The sequence below is a fragment of the Pistacia vera genome, unplaced genomic scaffold, assembly GCF_008641045.1.
Source record: "Pistacia vera cultivar Batoury unplaced genomic scaffold, PisVer_v2 Contig128, whole genome shotgun sequence".
In the NCBI taxonomy this organism is placed as follows: Eukaryota; Viridiplantae; Streptophyta; class Magnoliopsida; order Sapindales; family Anacardiaceae; genus Pistacia; species Pistacia vera.
In genome coordinates this window covers 429936-454574 of record NW_022195335.1, presented here as the reverse complement: position 1 = coordinate 454574, position 24639 = coordinate 429936, and positions in this window count along the sequence as shown.

The following is a 24639-nucleotide window of genomic DNA, read 5'->3' as shown; positions in this document are numbered from 1 at the left end:
CGACATTGAAGGACTTCTGAAAAAATCTGAATGAGTTTTCTAATGATATTTTATAGGCCCCGTAACTCTTCCCAAATGAAACGTTATGGTCGTCTGAGTGGGACATGCTCATTTAAGCACTTTGGGCTTTACGCACGGAGTTCTGACGTTCAGCCTGCTTCATGAATTAATCCGCCAAACATTCTACATTAGTCCCCTTTGATAGGCTTCTGACGGGCTCTGAAGGAATTTTCCAATGGTATCTTACAGGCCCCGTAAATCTTCCCGAATGAAAAGTTATGACCATCTGAATGGGACATGCTCATTTAAGCAATTTGGGCATTACGCAGGGAGTTCTGACGTTCAGCCCGCTCCATGAATTCATTTGTCAGACATTCTACATTAGTCCACGTAGACGGGCTCTGAATGAGATTTCCAACGGTATCTTATAGGCCCTTAACTCTTCCCGAATGAAAAGTTATGGCCGTCTAAATGGGACATGCTCATTTAAGCCCTTTTGGCTTTATGCACGGAGTTCTGCCGTTCAACCCGCTCCATGAATTCATCCGTGAGACGCTCTATATTACTCCACATCGACAAGCTCTGAATGAGATTTCCAATGGTATCATACGGGCCTCGTAACTCTTCCCAAATAAAAAGTTATGGCTATCTGAATGGGGCATGCTCATTTAAGCCCTTTGGGCTTTACACACGGAGTTCTAACATTGTGCCCGCTCCATGAATTCATTCGTCAGACATTCTACATTAGTCCACATCGACAGACTCTGAATGAGATTTCCAATAGTATCTTATAGGCCCCATAACTCTTCCCAGATGAAAAGTATGGCCGTCTAAATAGGACATGCTTATTTAAGTCCTTTGGCTTTACGCACGTCCATGAATTGCCCGTCCATGAATTCATCTACCAGACGTTCTACATTAGTCCACGTTAATGAACTTCTAACAACTTTAAATGAGCTTTCCAGCGATATCTTACAGGCTCTGTAACTCTTCCCAGATGAAAAGTTATGGCCGTCTGAATGGGGCACGCTCATTTAAGCCCTTTTGGCTTAACGCACGGAGTTCGGACGTTCAGGCCGCTCCATGAATTCATCCGTCAGACATTCTACATTAGTCCATTTGACGGCTTTGAATGAGATTTCCAACGGTATCTTATAGGCCCCGTAACTCTTCCCGGATGAAAAATTATGGCCATCTAAAAGGGACATGCTCATTTAAGCCCTTTGGGCTTTACACACGGAGTTCTGACGTTTAACCCGAGCCATGAATGCATCCGAAAAATGTTGTACTTTATTCCACATCAATAGGCTTCTGACGGGTTCTGAATGAGCTTTGCAACGAGATTCACAAGCCCCGTAACTCTTCTTAGATTAAAAGTTATGGCCGTCTGAATGGGGCATGGTCATTTATGTCTTTCAGGCTTTACGCACGGAGTTTTGACGTTCAGCCCACTCCATAATGTAAGAACAACATGCATGAAGAGTGGTGGAAATGAAGATTGAAAACATGAAAGGATGGATTTCAAAAACGGTTTTCAAACAAAGTTTGGAAAAGAGATTATACCTACTCCTTTACTTTGGATTGATGAAGATTAGCCTAAAAAAGATGAGACCTCCACCCTTTAACACCACCTTGAGAGAGTTAGAGAGTAGCCGTGGCTAGGGAGAGAGCTTTTTAGTTTGCTTTGAGTGAACTATGTGAAATATGAACTAAAATGCAACCTTTTGCATTTATATATACTTGGGCAATTTTGCAATTATTTGTTTTTCACTTCCAAGCCCAATAAAATCTTATTTTAAAAGGGACCCCACGAATTTATTATGCTACCCTTTGAATAATCAATATTATTCAAGGGCCTATGTAAACTAAACTAGTTTACATTAACAACCCATAAATTTACCTTTTTACCCTTTAACTATTAAAAGGTTATTTTCGTTCATCTCATTAATCTTAACGCTTTAAGATATAATAATTAAATATAATTAATTATTGCTTGACCATTTTAACCCTTAAAATGTCACAAACAGTTTTCTATATAACCGTTACCATATAAATCTTGTCATTACCCTCAGAAGGTGCTAGCCCTCTTCGGATAACCATTTATCTCTCTCATCATTCTCTAACATCTCAAGGCTATTGGTGCGACCATGTAGGTCAACTGTGGATTAGTCGTGAGCCGGTTCTGGATGAATCCGGAACCTGTCCGGAGGCCCAACGACTATGGTAAACATCTAGCAATGTGCCATAGTCCCTAAACCACGATGAAGAAATACTTCATCGAACCCATTTCAGATCATACATATCATGCAGGTAAAGTCCCTCCATTGAAATATTCTGATCGAGCACTGATTCATGGAATGGCAAAATCCTAAACTCGATCTTCTACCAAATCGTCGATCAATATGTCCGGAACTCGTCATCACAAACTTGCTTTTGTATGACCAATAATAGACTCTGGCCAGAGATTCTGATTTCTGACATTTATTGACGTTCATCTAGGAACTCGAATCCGGATGGAGTCAGCAGTACTCCCGATCCTATATTTTCAAGTCAATGGATCCCCTCTTACCTATCGTTCATTTCCGTATATGAACAACGCATGACCAAATAGGCTTTATTATACGAAACATGATTAGTCTCGTACTTATACACCGTATGAACCATACGCATCCATATCGGATCCGACTACAATGTCTCAGGTTAAAAGACTACATCGTGTGCTGATATAACCAAACGATAAAGCATTGACTACATGCTTTTCCAAGTGATTTGTCATTATTCGGTCACGTTCGAAAAACAGTTCACCAACCGCTAATCCATACCAATGCCCTAGTGACATGACTATCATCATCATCCGTACTTATATCAACTCATGATATCTTTCGGAAGCATCTGATATGCCTACTGTGCAATATAGTTGCCCAAATTATATTGCTTCTATAGGGAACCCTTTTCGATAATTCATTTACCGATTAAATGAATCATCTGTACAATTCATATACATACTTTATTTTAAATGCATGACTGAATAAAGGAAGCAATTTATATATATGAATTGAAGAACTCTTTTTTCTATTATTTATGATATATAGATACAAGACAAAATGATCTGAAACCGACAACACGAATGGTTTTTAGGGCATACACTAATATACTAACAAATTCTCACTTGCACTAAAGCCATTCGATGTTGTATCTCATACCCATTTTTTCAAGATGATGATCCAATTGCTTCAGTGTCATCGCCTTAGTCAGTGGATCAGCTATATTTTATGCTGAAGGAGTCTTCAGAATCATAATCTCTCCGCTCCAACGAATTCTCTTAAAATGTGATACTTACGCTGAATGTGTTTGGATTTTTGGTGTGCCATTGGTTCCTTTGCCTGTGCAATAGCTCCAGTATTGTCACAGAACATGCTTATTGGGTAAGCCATGTTCGGAACCACACCAAGTTCAATTATGAACTTTCGCATCCAAACAGCCTCCTTCGCTGCTTCTGAAGCAGCAATGTATTCAACTTCTGTAGTGGAGTCAGCTGTGGTTGCCTGTTTGGAACTTTTCCAACTAACAGCACCTCCATTACATATAAAAATGTACCATGACGTAGACTTTCTATCATCAATATCTGATTGGAAATCAGAATTTGAGTATCCTTGAATGTTTAACTCTGAACATCCATAACTCAGAACTAGATCCTTAGTTATTCTCAAGTACTTAAGGATCGATTTTACAACCGACCAATGTTTCTCCCCTGGGTTTGACTGATATCTGCTCGTAATACTTACAGCATAAGCTATATCAGGTCTTGTACATAGCATTGCGCACATTAAGCTGCCTATGGCAGACGCATAAGGCACATTACGCGTCCGCTGCCATTCTTCATCGGTCTTTGGACCCATCTCCTTAGAAAGATGAAGACCGTGAGTGAAGGGCAAGAGACCTCTCTTAGAGTTCTTCATGCTAAATCTTTTTAGAATTTTCTCTATGTACAATTTCTGGGATAATCCAATTACCTTTTTCGTTCTATCTCTATAGACACTAATGCCAAGGACATAGGTCGCTTCTCGTAAGTCTTTCATCAAGAAGGTTTTGGATAACCAAACCTTAACCTCTGTCATCATGCCTATATCATTTCCCATCAAAAGTATGTCATCTACATATAATATGAGAAACGTGATGGCATGATCTTTAACCCATTTGTATACACAAGGCTCATCCGGATTCTTGACAAAACCAAACGATTTGATTATGTTGTCAAATCAAATGTTCTAGCTTCTTGAAGCTTGCTTCAATCCATAAATGGATCAATGCAAATTTGCATACCTTATGTCTTTCAGCAGAGGATACAAAACCTATTAGTTGTTCCATGTAGATGTTTTCCTTAATAAACCTATTGAGGAAAGCTGTTTTGACATCCATCTACCAAATTTCATAATCATGGTATGCTGCGATGGCTAGCATTATACGGATGGATTTAATCATAGCTACAGGCGAGAAGGTTTCCTCATAATCCAATCCTTGTTTCTGAGTATAACCTTTCGCCACCAGTCGAGCTTTGAAGGTCTCTACCTCCTCATCCTTGCCAACTTTTCTTTTGTAGACCCATTTGCAACCTATAGGAACTACTCCCTCTGGTGGATCCACAAACGACCATACTTGATTGGCATGCATTGATTCTATCTCAGAATCCATCGCTTCCAGCCATTTTCCTGAATCTCTATCCAGTATTGCTTCTTCATAGCTTCTAGGATCATCACCATGATCGTCTACTCCCACTAGGTAAGATTCAAAATCTTGCTCATGTAGGAACCTATATCTCTTTGGGGGTTTTGATATTCTAGAAGACTTTCGTACTGGAACCATAGTATTTGATACTGAGGTTCGCTGAGTGGACGTTCCATCTTCAACAATCTCGGTTCTTGGCTCTTCGAACTCTTCCCTGAGTATTTCTTCCAACACCGCCTTCCTCCAAGAACTCGTTCTCAAGGAAGCGCGTATTTCTACTTATCCAAACTCTTTGATCACTTAGGAAGTAAAAGTAATATCCTAAACTATCTTTAGGATATCCAATAAACCGACCCTTCTCAGATTTAACATCCAGCTTATCAGATTCAACCAATTTAACATAAGCTGGGTAGCCCTAAATCTTTATGTAATTCAGACTTCGACGTTTTCCATACCATATCTCATACGGTGTTTTCTGGACAGTTTTAGATGAGACCCTATTAAGGATGTGCACAGCGGTCTAGAGAGTGTACCCCCTCGAGACATTGGTAAGTCTGTAAAACTCACCATCGATCATACCATATCCAATAAGGTACGACTTCTCCTTTCAGACACTCCATTAAGCTGGGGTGTATAAGGACGAGTCAATTGTGAGATGATCCCATTTTCTTTTAAAAACTCTTGAAACTCTGTACTCAAGTATTCACCCCCACGATCTGATCGTAGTATTTTAATACTCTTTCCAGTTTGATTTTCTACTTCATTCTTGAATTCTCTGAATTTTTCAAAGGATTCAGATTTGTATTTCATTAAATACAAATACCCATATCGTGACATATCATCTGTAAAGGTAATGAAGTATTCAAATCCTCCCCTAGCTAAAGTACTAAATGGTCCACACACATCTGTATGTATGAGTTCTAAAAGTTCTTTAGCTCGCTCTCCTTTACTCTTAAAGGGAGACTTGGTCATCTTTCCTTGGAGACATGATTCACAGGTTGGATAGGGTTCAGAACCCAATGAGTTTAGGATCCCACTTTCTCCAAGCTGTATTAATCTTCTCTCTCCTATATGACCCAATCTATGATGCCATAGAATTTTAGGATTTGATTCAGATCGAGTTCTTTTATTAGAAATGGTATTGATTGAAGCATAGTCATTCAATTCTAAGACATACAAACCATTTGTATTCACAGCTTTACCAACTAAAACATTTCCAAAATGTATTGAACATTCATTTCCATTAAACAGTACATAATAACCTGCCTTACACAAAGCAGAAATAGAAATGATGTTTCTTGTGGCCTTTTCAAAGTACAATACTTTAAACAAATTCAAAACATGTCCTGAAGGTAGTCTTAGTGGGCAAGTCCCCATGGCCTCGGCTGCAACTCATGCCCTATTTGCCATCCTCAAAATGATCTCGCCCTTTGTCACCTCATAACTATTCTGAAGTACCTGCAAAGATATACAAATATGAGATGTTGCTACTGAATCTAATATCCAGGAATGACTATTTGAATTAACACTTAATTCATATTCAATCATAAGACATTGGTTCGTACATGCTTTTCCTTTACCTTTCTTCAGACTGTTCAAGTATTGAGGACAGTTCCTCTTCTAGTGTCTATCTTCTCCATAGTGGAAACATTTTCCCTTTGCATTGGCCTTCTCTGCCTTCGCCGCAGGCTTCTTGAAGCTCTTATTCTTGGGTCTAACTTTTGGACCTCTCTTTGGTAGCTTTTTGGGCCTTTTATTGGCCCTGCTGGTGGAGGCGGCAAAGACATCCTCATGTCCTTTCCCTTTCACATTCTGCCTGTGAAATTCTTTAAGCTCATTTAGTAATTCAGAGAGGTTTCTCTCAATCATATTAAGATTGTAGTTAGTTATAAACGGTTTATAACTTGGAGGAAGGGATTGTAGAATCAAATTCACTTTGAGGCGGTCTAGCATGACCACCCCATATCCATCCAGTCGACCTAATTCATTGATCATTTTAAGAGTAGGATCATCTGGAGGTACCCTTTCCCTCAACTTCATGCTAAAGAGGGATGCACATAACTCATACTTAACCACTCTTGGATTTTCGCTGTACAACTCTTGTAGAGCTATGAGGATATCATAAACATTTGAAACCTCTTCATGCTTAGTTTGAAGTTCTCTATTCATGGAGGTTGGCATGCAATTTTTAGCTCTCCTACCATTCTCTCTCCACTTTTCAAGAGCATCAAGCTCAGCTTGTGGAGCATCCGGTCTAATATCAAGTGGAAGAGGTGCTTCCAGGACATAAGCAATTCTTTCAAAATCTAGAACAATTCTAAGATTTCTTAGCCAATCTTTTAGGTTGCGTCCGGTTAACATGTTATTATCCATTATCCTTAGGAGAACATTGTTGGCCATTTTTCGATTATTTATCACAAAGATGAAACTGCAAAGAAAAGTAATTTTATTAGTGTCTTGTAATCTTTTAAACCTTTTAATGCATAATCAAATTAGCTCCCACTATTTTATTCGAGTCCTACACTCCCTTAAATAGGATCCGGAAATTTTCGTTGGATTAAATTTCTTAGTGGGGAATCAATTTCTTATCAAATTCAATTAACCTCACATAATAGAATTCTTGGTTAATTAAGTCTAATAAGTAGGAAACTCTTTTCCTTTTATATCACTATATAAGGTTTGATTCATATTCCTTGTCCTAGCTTCGGATACCTCACATAATAGAATTCTTGGTACCCTAGGCTAGTTAAATCCGAACCATTGTGCTTTCTTAGGATGACATTTTCATCATGTCCTCACATAATAGAATTCTTGGTCAAGGTGAAAATATCCATCCAAGAACAAGATCAACTTAATTCTATGATATAAAGATTGTATCCCTCACATAATAGAAATCTTGGGATATTAAAATTTATATCAAAGAATTTAGTTATCCCACAATGGGAGACTTGGATTTAATAATTTTAAATTGGGGAGATTTAGGTTTAACCTTTAGTTAATTCATTTTAGCATGCCATGTTTAATTAACAATTCATACATATCACATATATGCATAAATTAAAGCATGTGGGTTGACCATGGGGCTTTTCGAAAATACATCCTAAAGGCAAACTATTTACCCTAATACTATATCTTCGATTGGATCGTCATCCGGATGCTCTTCGGTTCTCGTCTAGCCGATTCCATTACATATTGGATCTTAGGCACGCAGGCCCGATTAAAATAAATAAATAAAATTTAATTATTACAAGCCATTTAATAAAAGAATATTACAAATACTTTTGAATATTTTGAAAACCAAATGGCGCCCATGATCAACCCTCTAATCTAATATTCATTCATCACATAAATAAATATTAAACATTCATACCAAATATAATAAACAATTATTTAAAGGCATGAATATAAATATATAAATATATCTCATATATTAATAGATATTATATATATATTCATGTGGTAATTTAATTATAACTTTGGGCCATGCAACAATTACACATTTTATAGGAATCATTACACAAACACTTTTGTCATATTCCACCCAAAGATATACTATTTAATTGTTAGCATCATTTCAATACTTTTCACAAAAGTCATGCATGGCATAGATAAGTGGGTTTTATTACTCCAAGAGTAATCATTCTATGACACAAGTTACTTTTAACTAAAGTAATACTTTTTATGACATATTTATCTTTTCAAAGACAATCATGCCATCTTGCATCATCATTTTTGAAACCATTCAAACAACCAAATTATTACATTTCAAAAATATAATAATTTATGCCATGCAATGATGCATTATAAGATAATTTAATCAAATTAAACATCCTACATTAAATTTACCACAATCATATATAATATCATAATTCATCATATGAATGAATAATCCATAACTTTATGCTAACATCAAATTCCACCACTAAACACTTGCAACATTTGCATACACTTCATGCAAAAATATACTTTAATCAAATTAAAGGATAACACATTTAGCATGTCAAAGCATAAATCATTTAATCAAAGTCATGGAAATGAACATGCATGAACATTTTTCTAAATAAATCATCATGCAACATTTCCTAAAACATCATTCATCAATACATGAATGAAATGACATATCCTTATGGCAAAAGTAGTCATGGCCGAGAATGACATCTATGCATGTATGTAGTTCTCAATACATCTCATGCAATAACAATCATCCAAACATGCTATAACCATCATCCAAACATGCTTCACACTCTAACATATCCAAACATATTAGAGCAAGAAGAAAACATGTTTTCCTAAAACAAAGAGATGGTCGAGACACACATGCATCAAACATGCTTATTACATCAAACAACTCATTCATTACAAAGGATGCTCATTATAACTATTACCATCATTCAAAACATATGAGAATGAGAAGAAAAATAAACATCTACCTCAGATCTAAGTATGGCCGAGACATGCATGCAGAGATCTAAGATGAAAAAATCATTTTTGAACCAAATCACCAACATGCAAACTCAACCAAGTATGATGAACATATGAACACATGTTATAACCTGATTTTTGCTCAAAACCGACATGCATGGAGCTTTTAAGCTCTGATACCATTTGTAAGAACAACATGCATGAAGAATGGTGGAAATGAAGATTGAAAGCATGAAAGGATGGATTTCAAAAACGGTTTTCAAACAAAGCTTGGAAAAGAGATTATACCTACTCCTTTGCTTTGGATTGATGAAGATTAGCCTAAAAAAGATGAGACCTCCACACTTTAAAACCACCTTGAGAGAGTTAGAGAGTGGTCGTGGCTAGGAAGAGAGCTTTTTAGTTTGCTTTGAGTGAACTATGTGAATTATGAACTAAAATGCAATCGTTTGCATTTATATATACTTGGGCAATTTTGTAATTATTTGTTTTTCACTTCCAAGCCTAATAAAATTTTATTTTAAAAGGACCCCATGAATTTATTATGCTACCCTTTGAATAATCAATATTATTCAAGGACCATGTAAACTAAACTAGTTTACATTAACAACCCATAAATTTACCCTTTTACCCTTTAACTATTAAAAGGTTATTTTCGTTCATCTCATTAATCTTAACGCTTTAAGATATAATAATTAAATATAATTAATTATTGCTTGACCATTTTAACCCTTAAAATGTCACAAACAATTTTCTATGTAACTATTACCATAGAAATCCCGTCATTACCCTCGGAAGGTGCTAGCCCTCTTCGAATAATCATTTCTCTCTCTCATCCTTCTCTAACTTCTTAAAGCTATTGGTGTGACCATGTAGGTCCACCGTGGATTAGCCATGAGCCGGTTTTAGATGAATCCGAAAACCTGTCCGGAGGCCCAACGACTATGGTAAACATCTAGCAATATGCCATAGTCCCTAAACCACAATGAAGAAATACTTCATCGAACCGATTTCAAATCATACGTACCATGCAGGTAAAGTCCCTCCATTGAAATATCCTGATCGAGCACAGATTCATGGAATGTCAAAATCCTAAACTCGATCTTCTACTGAATCGTAGATCAATATGTCTGGAACTCGTCATCACAAACTTGCTTTTGTATGACTAATAATAGACTCTGGCCAAAGATTCTGATTTTCGACATTTATCGACATTCGTCTAGGAACTCGAATCTAGATGGAGTCAGCGGTACTCCCGATCCTATATTTTCGAGTCAATGGATCCCTTCTTGACCATCGTTCATTTCCACATATGAACAAAGCATGATCAAATAGGCTTTATTATACAAAACATGATTAGTCTTGTACATATACACCGTATGAACCATACGCATCTGTATCGGATCCGACTACAATGTCTCAGGTCAAAGGACTACATCGTGCACTGATATAACCAAACGACAAATCATTGACTACATGCTTTCCCAAGTGATTTGTCGTTATCCGGTCACGTTCGAAAAACAGTTCACCAACCGCTAATCCATACCAATGCCCCAGTGACATGACTATCATCATCATCCGTACTTATATCAACTTATGATATCTTTCGGAAGCATCCGATATGCCTACTGTGCAATATAGTTGCCCAAATTATATTGCTTTCATAGGAAACCCTTATTGATAATTCATTCACCAATTAAATGAATCATCTGGACAATTCATATACATGCTTTATTTTAAATGTATGACTGAATAAAGGAAGCAATTTATATATATGAATTGAAGAACTCTTTCTTTTATTATTTATGATATATAGATACAAGACAAAATGCTCTGAAACCGACAACACGAATGGTTTCTAAGGCATACACTAATATACACTAACATGAATAAGCTATCCAATGGTATCTTACAAGCCCCATAACTCTTCCTAGACAGAAAGTTAGGCCGTCTGAAATGGGCATGCTCATTTAGGCCCTTTGGGCTTTACGCACAGAGTTCTGACGTTCAACCCACTCCATGAATTCATCCATCAAACATTCTACATCAGTCCAAGTTGACAGGCTCTGAATGAGATTTCCAACGATATCTTACAGGCCCCGTAACTCTTCTTGAATAAAAAGATATGGTTGTCTGAATGGGACATGCTCATTTAAGCCCTTCGGGCTTTACGCACATACTCTAACGTTCAGCCCACTCCATGAATTCATTCGATAGACATTCTACATTATTCCATGTTGATAGAATCTTGACGGGCTCTGAGTGAGCTTTCCAACGATATCTTATAGGCCCCATAGCTCTTCCTTGATCAAAAGTTATGGCCGTCTGAATGGGGCATGCTTATTTAAGCCCTTTAGGCTTTACGCATGGAGTTCTTATGTTCAGCCTGCTAATTGAATTCATCCGTTAGACATTCTACATCAAAGCACGTTGATCGGCTCTCAATGAGATTTCCAACGGTATCTTGTAGGCCTTATAACTTTTCCCGGATAAAATGTTATGGCCGTGTGAATAGGACATGCTCATTTAAACCCTTCGGGCTTTACGCACGGACTTCTAACATTCAGCCCGCTCCATGAATTCTTCTGCTAGACATTCTACATTAGTCCACGTCAACATGCTTCTGACGGGCTCTGAATGAGCTTTCCAACGGTATCTTACAGGCCTCATAACTCTTCCTGGCCCAAAAGTTATGGCCGTCTGAATGGGGTATGCTCATTTATGCCCTTTGGGCTTTATGCACGGAGTTCTTACATTCAGTCCACTTGATGAATTCATCCGTCAGAAATTCTACATTAGTTCGCGTCGACGGGCTCAGAATGAGATTTCCAACGGTATCTTAGAGGCCCCGTAACTCTTCCTGGATAAAAAGTTATGGTCGTTTGAATGAGACATTCTCATGTAAGCCCTTTGGGCTTTACACACAGAGTTATGAAGTTTAGCTCGCTCCATGAATCCATCTGCCAAACATTCTACATTTGTCCACGTTGACAAGCTTCTGACAGGCTCTGAATGAGCTTTTCAACAGTATCTTACAAGCCCCGTAACTCTTTCTGGACCAAAAGTTATGACTGTCTGAATGAGGCATGCTCATTTAAGCTCTTTGGGCTTTACGGACGGAGTTTTGACGTTCAACTTGCTCATGAATTCATCCATTAGACATTCTACATCAGTCCATGTTGACAGGCTCTGAATGAGATTTCCAACGGCATCTTATAGGCTCCGTAACTCTTCCCGGATCAAAAGTTATGGCCGTCTGAATGGGACATGGTCATTGAGGCCCTTTGGGCTTTACGTACGAATTTCTAACGTTTAGCCAGCTCCATGAATTTAGTCGTCAGACGTTTTATGTTAGTCCACATTGAAAGACTTCTGACGAGCTTTGAATGAGCTTTCCAACGGTATCTTACAGGCCCCGTAACTCTTCTCGGATAAAAAGTTATAGCCGTCTGAATGGGGCATGCTTATTTAAGCCATTTAGGCTTTACGCACGGAGTTCTGACGTTCAGCCCGCTCCATGAATTCATCCATCAGACATTCTACATCAGTCCATATCGACAGGCTCTGAATGAGATTTCCAATGGTATCTTACAGGCCCCGTAACTCTTCCCAAATAACATGCTTATTTAAGCCCTTTGGGCTTTATGCACGAACTTTAAACGTTTAGCCCACTCCATGAATTCATCCGCCAGATGTTCTACATTAGTCAACACTGATAGACTTTTGACGGGCTTTGAATGAGCTTTCCAATGGTATCTTATAGGCCCCGTAACTCTTTCCGGATCAAAAGTTATGGCCATCTAAATTGGACATGCTCATTAAATCCCTTTGGGCTTTACGCACGGAGTTTTGACGCTTAGGCCGGTCCATAATTCATCCGTCAGACATTCTACATTAGTCCACATCGACGAGCTTTGAATGAGATTTCCAACGATATCTTACAAACCCCGTAACTCTTCCCGGATAAAAAGTTATGGCCGTCTGAATGGGACATGCTCATAAGCCATTTGGGCTTTACGCACAGACTTCTAACATTCAGCCCACTCTATGAATTCATTTGTCAGACATTCTACGTTAGTCCACATTGATAGACTTCTGACGGGCTCTGAATGAGCTTTCCAATGGTACCTTATAGGCCCCGTAACTCTTCCCAGATCAAACGTTATGGCTATCTGAATTGGGCATGCTTATTTAAGCCCTTTGTGCTTTACGCATGGAGTTCTGACGTTCAGCCCGCTCCATGAATTCCTCCATCAAACATTCTACATCCATCCACAACAACGAGCTCTGAATGAGATTTCAAACGGTATCTTACAGGCCCCGTAACTCTTCCCAAATAAAAAGTTATGGCCGTCTGGATGGGACATGCTCATTTAAGCCCTTTGGGCTTTACGCACGGACTTTTGACTTTCAGCCCACTCCATGAATTCATCCACTAGACATTCTACATTAGTTCACATTGATAGACTTTTGACGGGCTCTGAATGAGCTTTCCAACGGTATCTTACGGGCCTCGTAACTCTTCCCGGATCAAAAGTTATGGCTATCTAAATGGGGCATACTCATTTAAGCCCTTTGGGCTTTACGCACAGACTTCTGATGTTCAGTCCGCTCCATGAATTCATTCGCCATACATTCCACATTAGTCCACGTCAATGAACATCTGATGAGCTCTGAATGAGCTTTCCAACGGTATCTTACAGGCTCCACAACTCTTCTCAGATCAAAAGCATGTCCCATTAGAACGGCCATAACTTTTTATCCAGGAAGAGTTATGGGGCTTGTAAGATACCGTTGGAAATCTCATTCAGAGCCCGTCGACATGGACTATTGTAGAATGTCTGACGGATGAATTTATGGAGCAGGCTGAACGTCAGAACTCCGTGAGTAAAGCCAAAAGGGCTTAAATGCGCATGCCCCATTCAAACCGCCACAACTTTTAATTTGGGAAGAGTTACGGGGCCTGTAAGATACAGTTGGAAAGCTCATTAAAAGCCCGTCAAATGTCCCTCAACGTGGACTAACGTGGAACGTATGGCGAATGAATTCATGGAGCGGGCTGAACATCATAAGTCTGTGCATAAAGCCCAAAGGGCTTAAATGAGCATGTCTCATTCAGACGGCCATAACTTTTTATCCGGGAAGAGTTACGGGGCTTGTAAGATATTGTTGGAAATATCATTCAGAGCTCGTCGACATGGACTGATGTAGAATGTCCAACGGATGAATTCATGGAGTAGGCTGAACATCAGAACTCCATGCATAAAGCCCAAAGGGCTTCAATGCCCATGCCTTATGATGTTCAGCCCGCTCCATGAATTCATTCGCCATACGTTCCACGTTAGTCCACGTTGAGGGACATTTGACGGGCTTTTAATGAGCTTTCCAACTGTATCTTACAGGCCCCGTAACTCTTCCCAAATTAAAAGTTGTGGCGGTTTGAATGGGGCATGCGCATTTAAGCCCTTTTGGCTTTACTCACGGAGTTCTGACGTTCAGCCTGCTCCATAAATTCATCCGTCAGACATTCTACAATAGTCCATGTCAACGGGCTCTGAATGAGATTTCCAACGGTATCTTACAAGCCCCATAACTCTTCCTGGATAAAAAGTTATGGCCGTTCTAATGGGACATGCTCATTTAAGCCCTTTGGGCTTTAAGAGAACCCTGGTGATATTACCCAGTTAGCAAGCTATTTCTCACCCATTCCAAAGAACCTCCTGGTAACAAGCAAGTGGAAAGAAAGGAATCGCTCTTGCGGGGAAAGACAGGTAGGCTTTATAGCTTTCGAATAGACAGGGGATTCTCAATGACAGTCAATCACAAATTATCTTGAGATTTCAAAAATAAAAGAAATCTTTTTGTCATTAGGCTATACGTATTAAAGTAATTATAAGAAACTATCTCTGGGTGATCAAACAGTTCAATAAAGATTCTTAGGTTTATTACTCAAGAAATTATGAGTTGAGTTTGAATCCCTTCTCGTTTGCTAAAATGAATAGCTACTAGAACTCTTATTCGACCGATAGTTTTATGGTCTAGGAAGATTAGTTGAAGTGTACGTAAGTCGGTCTGAACACCATCGATCATAAAAAAAAAGGTTAAATATAGTAGGATAATTGATGATACTGTATTTATTAACTCATAACACTGTTAGTTTAAATGCCTTACTAATAGTTTATCAGCATCATAGAGATTTTGTTATTTTAAAAACCTCAAAAGGTTTTTTTATTATTATATCATCCATTAGAGGAATTAATGTCAATAACTTTAATATTGTTAAGATGCTTTGTGAATTTTTTTTTTTTTTTTTTTTTTTTTTTAAGTTTAGTTATTCTTTGAAGATTTGATGTGTAATCCAGCCAATAATGCTATTAGATTGTTCTTAATTATATAATTAAATTTTTTTGAGAAAATAACATTTTAGGGTGTGTTTGGCTCCCTATTTCTACCCATATTCCAAATCCTATTCTCCAAATATTGTTTGACACATTATTCCAGAAATATTACTATATTTTTTAATTACTTTTAGACCCCTTAAGTTTATTAATTTCATTAAATACCCCAGAAAAAAGTTTAAAAATTAACAAAAACACCCCTATCAACCCATATTTGCCAGATTCCGGCAACCACCGTCGGTGGTAGCCGGAATCTGTATAACGGCCTACACCACGACTAGAATTGGCCGGTAGTTCACCGATCTAGCATTTTTTCGGCTAGATCCACCACGGATCTGACCGAAAAAGGCCAAATCTGGCCATCAGCGACGACCAAAGAAATAGTCGTCGTTGACCGAAAACGACGATCATATTTTTGGCCATCAAGATGGACTTCTTTGGCCATTTCCAACCGTCGACGGCCACATCTGGCCATAGATCTGGCCTTTTCCGGCCAGATCCGTGGTGGATCTGGCCGGAAAAGGCCATAGCGATGCGTTACGACACAGATCCGACCAGTCTGTGCGTAACGCAATTTTCTGACCAGATTCCGGCGGTGGTGGCCAGAATCTGGCACTGCGGGTGGTGGGGGTGTTTTTGTCATTTTATATGTTGGGGTGTTTAATTAAATTAGCAAACTTAGGGGTTTTTTTATAAATTTTTAAATTTTACCTCGTAATACTCCCCTATTCAACTATCAAATATTATTCCTAAAATCTTATTAAAAATAATAAACTAAACGCACCCTTAGGTATTGTTATCAGCTGTTGAAGAATTGATCCACGGTTAGGCATTGGATTTTATAATCATATCTCTTCAAAAAATTATATTAATAATACAAAAATTTTAAATTTTGATGGATATAAACATACTAAAAAATACTTTTTTTACCATCTCTTACAAATAATTAATGTGCATAAGGGACATGAAAACAACTTTTCCATGTCTTGTAAACGCGTAACACAACAAGATCATACGAACATCCTCTCTTATTTTGAGGCGACCATGTTCGTTCCCTTTCTTGTAAATCAATTATTCTTTTTTGCATTATCACACTTTCAAAACAACTTTCCCTTTTTTTCGATCCTCACATTCTTATTCTTGTTCCCCACAGTGTGAATAATTCTAAAAAATTCAGAAGTTTACCCCTCTTTAACGGCTACATTTCTCTCTCCTCTCGTCTTCTTGTCTCCAACGCCCTCAATCTCAGCAATCTTGCCCAAATTAACAAACCCTACTCTCTCTTCTCTCTCTGTAGTTTACTGATCGGAATGAAGCACTTCATGCAGCCAAGAAACACAATCTTGAGAGAGACCCACTCAAGTGAGTCGCCATCTTCGTCGTCTCCAAATCCTAATTCAAAATTAAAGTCGTCGCAGAAGCAGAAATCATCCAAAGAAAACGCTCCGCCGTCAGATCTGAACCCACCTCTTCCACCTTCTCCGACATCTTCCAAGATTAAGAGTCCGCTGCCCCCACGCCGGCCCAATCCCCTCAAGCGCAAGCTTGCCACTGATACACTTCCCGAGAACGTAATGGTTGGGGTCCCCAACTCGGGTGTTCAAGTAATTTTTTCGATCTTCTTCTTTTCAGTTGATATTTGATATTATCTTTTTTAAATTTTGACAGAATTTGGGGAAAAAGTGACTCAAGCTTGAGAAAATGTAAATTTTAAAGCTTCTGTTTTGTTACTGAGAGGAAAGGGGAGAAATTGTTGAGTTTCTTTGTTTTGTTCTGTATTAGAAGAGAGAGAGAAATTGGAAATTTGCGTACATTGTTAAAAATAAATACTAGGTTATATATTGCTGATATTCTTGAATGTTATTAAGTAGCTTTACTGCCCAACTGTATACAGAGTAGATTCCAATGTCTCTAGTTTGGATGGTGTGGATTAGGTGATAGTCCGATTGCGAGTTGCGACCTGTAAATAAGGAAGAGGAACAAGGGGAGATGATAGTACAGAAAGTTGGCAATGATGCTTTGAAAATCAATGGACAGACATTCACATTTGATTCAGTTGCTGACATTGATTCGACACAGGTATTATCTCTTTTCTACTTGACTATTTGCATTATTACCATAAGGTGCTCAAATATAGGTTTGTTTTGCAGCTGGATGTTTTCCAGCTTGTTGGTCTCGCTCTCATTGAAAATTGTTTAGCTGGATTTAACAGTTCAGTGTTTGCCTATAGGCAGGTACCTTTTATCTTGCTTTTGATTCCTCTCCACTCATATTTTATTTTACATGTAATTATGCCATTAGCTTTCTTCATGTATCTGAAAAATTGATTACACCAAACAGGGAGTGGAAAGACTTGTACCATGTGGGGAACAGCTAACGCCTTGTTGGAAGAAAACTTATCAAGTGATCAACAAGGCTTAACTCCCTGTAAATATAAGAATACGTATCAAATATACAAATTGGTGATTCTTATACATAGGAAATCATTGATGTTCTTCTAGGAGTTTGAATCCTCTCCTTGTATCCTAGTTCCCAAATGACTCAAAAGGAGACAAAGAACTGACCAGACAAAAGAGTTAAGGTGACTTGAGAGTTTTTTATTTTTCTTTTAGTTTATAATAGTGAAGGATTTATATGGAAGTCTAAGCTTTTCCGAATAATCAATAAATAAATTGTAATAAAGATTGACAAAGCATTAAATGTTTTAGTTTTTTACTAAAAGTATGCCGATTTTACTTCTTTAAGGAGGATATATAATAGTGAAGGATTTATATGGAAGTCTAAGGTTTTTCGAATAATCAATAAATAAATTGTACTTAAGATTGACAAAGCATTAGATGTTTTACTGAAATTGTTTTTTCACTAAAAGTATGCTGGTTTTACTTCTTTAAGGGGATTCAAGTTGATGTATATTTGCTTACTGGACTGAAGCATTTTAAAGATTATTGCTGATGGTGTAAGGCTTTACCTTAGGTTCTCACCTCAGATCTGGAAGTTTAGCTTATTGATGAGGTTCATGTCGAGAATTGTCATCCTTGAAATTCATTTTGTTTTGTTTTTATCTATTGCTTCTGGATCATAGTTGGTAGTTATTTTGGGGAAAATATTCACTTGTAAAATTCTTGTCTCCCCTCAATGTCNCAGGAAGTTGACCATGAAAGTTGGACGAAGAGAGGTTAAGGAGCCTCAAACTGGGGAATTTATTAAAAGCTGAAGAAATCTGAGAGGAATTGAAGTTATTGAAAGCAAGATTTAGCCTTCGCAGGTGAGGAAGAAAAAATAGGCTACTGTTTGAAGGGATGCTGCCGTAAAGCCAACTGCAACTCAGCTCAAGCTCAATCACATGACCGGTCAATGTATCACATCTTACCCCATCCCATAAGCAGCAATCCTTATCCTCTTTTCAGGACATCAATTTCGGATAAGAAGCAACCATTTTATCACAAGCGGAAGATGGTGAAAGCTTCTTCAAGGAAAAAAGTTGCTTAAACTGGAGTAATGCAGAACTTTGGTCGTGAGAACAAAGTTTCGCAGAACACTAAGAATGCAAGAGCAATAACAGGAGGCAGAAAATCTGACAGGACCATGTTAAGCACCAAGCCATTTTTCTGTATGAAATCAGAGGAATGGATATATTTGTAAATGGAACCGAAATGGAGGGTCAGTATATATAGAACCCATTTTCAGCTGTCTTTTTTAATTAGTTAAATTTTTCATAGTCAATACAGAATCTGCAAAGAAAGTTTCATACAAGTTTCATGGCCATGCACGGACTATTCCACCAATTATTTAGCACCAAGTCTCCGTAAATTATCTAGCATCTAAGTCTTCTAAGATTAAAATCATTTTCCACACGGTGCCCGAAATGATAAATTAATCTTCAAGTCTCAATTTCTAGTAATTTTCTCCCTCTACAGTGTGTACATATTCAAGTCACCAGTGAATAATAAAGCCTTTTATTTTTTATTTTTTCTCCTTGTATTGTTGAAAAATATATAAATACAGCTAATTTTGTTGAATGGGGGGGGGGGGCGGAGTATTTGACTGTGTAAACGAGGGAGAACGGCTTATACATACCCAACGTTTGTCGAAACGACAAGTTGGTACCTAAAAGGTTTTGAAACGACAAATGGGTACCTTCCGTTATGTTCTGTTAGTGATTTTCGTTAGATAATAGTGAAAAGACTAAAATGCCCTTGAAAGTTTAATTTTTAGTTTTTTATAAATTTAAAAATTTCTAAAAAACCCCCTAGGTTTACTAATTTGACTAAATACCCCATTATATAAAAATTTTATAAAATAACAAATACATCCCCGTCACCTACAGTGCCAGATTCCGGCCACCACCGCCGAAATCTGACCGGAAAATTTTGTTACGACACAGACCCATCGGATCTGTGTCGTAACACATCGATCTGGCCTTTTTCGGCCTCGACGGCCAGATCTGGCCTTTTCCGGCCAGATCATCCACGGATCTTGCCGGAAAACGCCAGATCGACGTGTTACGACACAGATCCGATGGGTCTGTGTCGTAACACAATTTTCCGGCAAGTTTCCGGTCTTGACGGCCAGATCTGGCCGTAGATCTGGTCTTTTCCGGCCAGATCAGCCACGGATCTTGCCGGAAAATGAAAGATCTACGCGTTATGACACAGATCCGATGGGTCTGTGTCGTAACGCGATTTTTCGGCCAGATTCCGGCGGTGGTGGCCGGAATCTGGCACTGCAGGTGGTAGGGGTGTTTTTGTTATTTTATCAAATTTTTATATATTGGGGTGTTTAGTAAATTAGCAAACCTAGGGGGTTTTTTAGAAATTTTTAAATTTATAAAAAACTAAAAATTAAACTTTTAAGGGCATTTTAGTCTTTTCACTATTATCTAACGAAAATCACTAACAGAACATGACGGAAGGTACCTATTTATCATTTTAAAACCTTTTGGATACCAATTTATCGTTTTAACAAATCTTGGATATGCATAAGTCGTTCGGCCTGTAAATGAAAGCTACTTCCACAGGCAACCAAATCAAAATCACTGCTTCTGCAATGGTCCTATTTTTTCTTATTTCTTTAACATTTCAGATTTCAATGATATTAAAACAAAGGGGGGCCCAATAATCTTTGAGCGACAGCACAGTGGAAAATGAATTCTAAACTCATTATAAACTACGAAATTCAAACTACTTTAATGACAAAGCAAGCGAATTGAAAACAAACAGGGACTTTGACACAAAGTAAAAATTAGGACCGTGTTAATATTAAGGAAACAAATCGGGTGAATGATGGTGCCCCTTATTATATTCATATTATTTTTGAGGTATATTGTTTCTTTTAAGGTGACTTATCAAAATTATATTTCATTTTATTTTCAATAGACATTATTTTCATTATTATTTAAGTTTTGAAAACTTAAATACTTCATAAAAACATAGTCGATTTATATTGAATATACCTAATTTTGAATTTATATAGTAATTTATTTTTACAACAAAAAAATAAATTAGATTGAACTTATCTAATTTAATTTTTTATTGGAATATGTGTCTTGTAAACAAACTTATATATCTTCCCCCACACCCCCCAATTTCCAAACAGCCTATGAGACTAATAGGATCAAGAATCCAAAGAAAGAAAAAAACATATGATAATTGCAATTCTTATTATGATGAGTTCATGATTTAGGTTTCTCAATTAAGGTATTAAAAAGTATTAAGGTACCAACAAATAAAAAAAAAAAAAAATTGTTTTCTACCATGGTCTTCCTCTTACTCTACAATGACTAACATTAAAGTTTAACACCTACAGAGACTTTACTCAGTGACTAAATGTGCATTAAAGTAGACCCCAGAGCACAAAACTAGTTAACAGCAAAAGCATATACAGTTCCCATCCCAAAATATATAACTCTGAACTCACAGAACTGAAATTCTATAATCCGACAAGCACAAAATACTCTTAATTCTCAAATTCATTCATCAGGTGAGGTGTGCAATGTAGTCTTAAAGGTGATATTTGGTGATTTCAAATTCTATTTTTCACTGGGGCTTTTAGATTAGCCAAAAAAAAAAATACTTTCAATTATGTAAGGTCCGATTAATTAGTATTTAGTTTCATGACTTCGTATTATCAATTTGATGATTCAAATGGCTAGTTCATTATTATTGTTACGATAAATATTATATGACATTAAAATGTAATTCATGTATAACACTAGTCTTGGTCATGCAGTGAGGACAACTCCATCAATGGTTTACCCCCAGGTCTTGGTCATGGAGTGAAGACAACTCCCTAATAAATCATCTAGCACGCCAAAGTCTCGGTCAGCACCGACTTCTTCCTAATAGGCTATAATTTCTTCATATTTTTCCAATTCACAATGTGACATTCAATCAATCTTGAAAGCTCGAACCTTCAACTCACTTTCTCCTAAACTGTGTATCGACATGTGAAGGAGTTTAATGGAAACAGATGCTGACCTGAAGATGACAATTCTAATGTTCATCGTATGGTTAATGCAACTAGATACATATGTGTATAGTCAGGATCTTGTAACTTTTTCAAGACATTGGTGCTTGAAAAGTCTCCAATTCCAATTTTGTTGTTTGTTGAGAAATTCTACACACAAATTTTCTACAACTTGCCCCTTGAACATGTAGAAAATAAATACATCTATTCTTCCGATAGGAAAATGATGCTATGTTAAACAATGGAAGTCTAATTCTTTGCAAAGTAAGACATTTAATAAATGCTATAACGTAGTTGACACTCTAGTCAAGGTCTTTGTCTAATAAGATTAAGATTATCCTCTTATCGGTGGTTATACTTTTACAACAAATTTTCATCATTGACCTCCCTTCCTACACGCAAAATTTCTACAATTTTGTTGTTTGTTGAGAAATTATATGCCTAAAATTTCTACAAGTTGCCCCTTGATCATGTGGAAAATAAATATGTCTATCTTCCACTAGGAAAATATGTTATAACATAGTTGACACCTCAGTCAAGGTCTTTGTCTAATAGGTTTAAAATTATCCTCTTATGGGTGGTTCTGCTTTTACAACAATTTTTCATCACTTACCTCCCTTTCTACACATAAAATTTCTACAATTTTGTTGTTTGTTGAGAAATTCTACACATAAAATTTCTACAATTTTGTTGTTTGTTGAGAAATTCTATACATAAAATTTCTAAAAATTGCCCTTTGATCATGTGGACAATAAATATATCTATTCTTCCACTAGGAAAATGTTGTAACGTAGTTGACACCCTAGTCAAAGTCTTTGTTTAATATGGTTAAAATTATCCTCTTATAGGTGATCTTGCTTTTACAACAAATTTTCATCACTGACCTTCATTTCTACTCATAAAATTTCTACAATTTTGTTGTTTGTTGAGAAATTCTACACAAAATTTTTACAACTTGCCCCTTGATCATGTGGACAATAAATATATCTATACTTCCACTAGGAAAATACTATAACATAGTTGACACCCTAGTCAAAGTCTTTGTCTAATATGGTTAAGATTTTTCTCTTATAGGTGGTTATGCTTTTACAGCAAATTTTCATCATTGACCTCCATTTCTACACATCAAATTAATTTGACCTTGGACTTAATATAAATTAAAGTATTTATATTAGCACCTCATCAATTTTTAAACCATTAGATTGTAATGAATTAACGGTTAAAAATTTGTATCAACAATTTAAGTAAAAAATTATTATCATGTTAATTTCGACCATCAAATTGTAATTAGGTTTTTTGTTTTACACCCTTTTTCCCAAATCAAGCTTAATAATGGTTTTCTTTACACATTTTTTCCCCCAATTTTCTAATTTCTAATTTTTTTATTTTTTTATTTAGATTCACCCCGTTATGTTTTCCGTAGTTTTAGTATTATATTTTCATCAAACAAATAAATATTTAAAATAAAACAAAAGGTTTCAATGATTATGAAAATTTAAAATTTGGTTATGAAAATTTAGGGTTAGGGTTTGTATAAGATTAAATTTTAAATTAAAACAAAAATATAAAATAGAGGAGGCGTATATTTAGAAATTATAATGTTATTTCTTGTTTTGGTGGGAGATAAAAAACACTTCCTAGTGCGCGTAAGTTGGCCTAGACACCCCCGGTTATTTAAAAAAAAAAGGCTGTGTTTGTTTCCTGATTCTCAATCCTATCCAAAATACATATTTGTTTCAATATTTTCAAAATCAAATCATATTCTATTCAACTCAAAATATTTAGATTTTTTTCAACCCCTAAGTTTGTTTATTTAACTAAACACCCATAACAATGAAAGTTTATAAATTCACCCCCACCTACACACATATTCTCGGCAGCCGGCCACCACCGTCGTAAGGTGGTTGAAATCTGTCAAAAAGGTGCATGACCGACTAGATGTGCTAGTGTGCATCGATGTGGCCTTTTCTGGCCAAAGATCTAGCTGTTGATGGCCAGATCTGGCCATATTTGGTCGGAAATGATAGCCAGATCTTTGGCCGTAGATCTGGCCGTTTTCGGCCAGATCGGTGCACTACTAACTAGATCAAGTCGATCATGCACCATTCCGACGACTTCTGGCCACCGTCCGATGGTGATAGCTGGCTGCCAGCATTTAATGTGTGGGTGGGGGTATTTTTGTTAATTTTAAAACTTTTATTGTAGGGGGTGTTTAACTAAATTAACAAATGTAGGGGATTAAAAAAATAGTCTAAATATTTTCAGAAAATATTTTCCAAAAATTTACCGAACACATATTCATATTCAAATCCTATTTTCGTAATACCAATCCAACTCAACTTTTTCAAAAATACTATTCTAAATACTCTACCAAACACACCCAAAAGCACTTCCTAATGGAAACAGATGTGACCTGAAAAATAAAAGAAGAAACGGCACAAATTAATTTGACCTTGGACTTAATAAATATAAAAATAAATTATTGGTAATTTGGGATCCAAAAATCATTCTAGCAATATAATCAATCTAATTTTCAAAGCATTCTCTCTGTTTTCTCTCAGTTTTACCTAAAACCAAACAGTTTGGATCCAATAATTTCTACTGTAAAAACCCATTGAACATCTTTGTA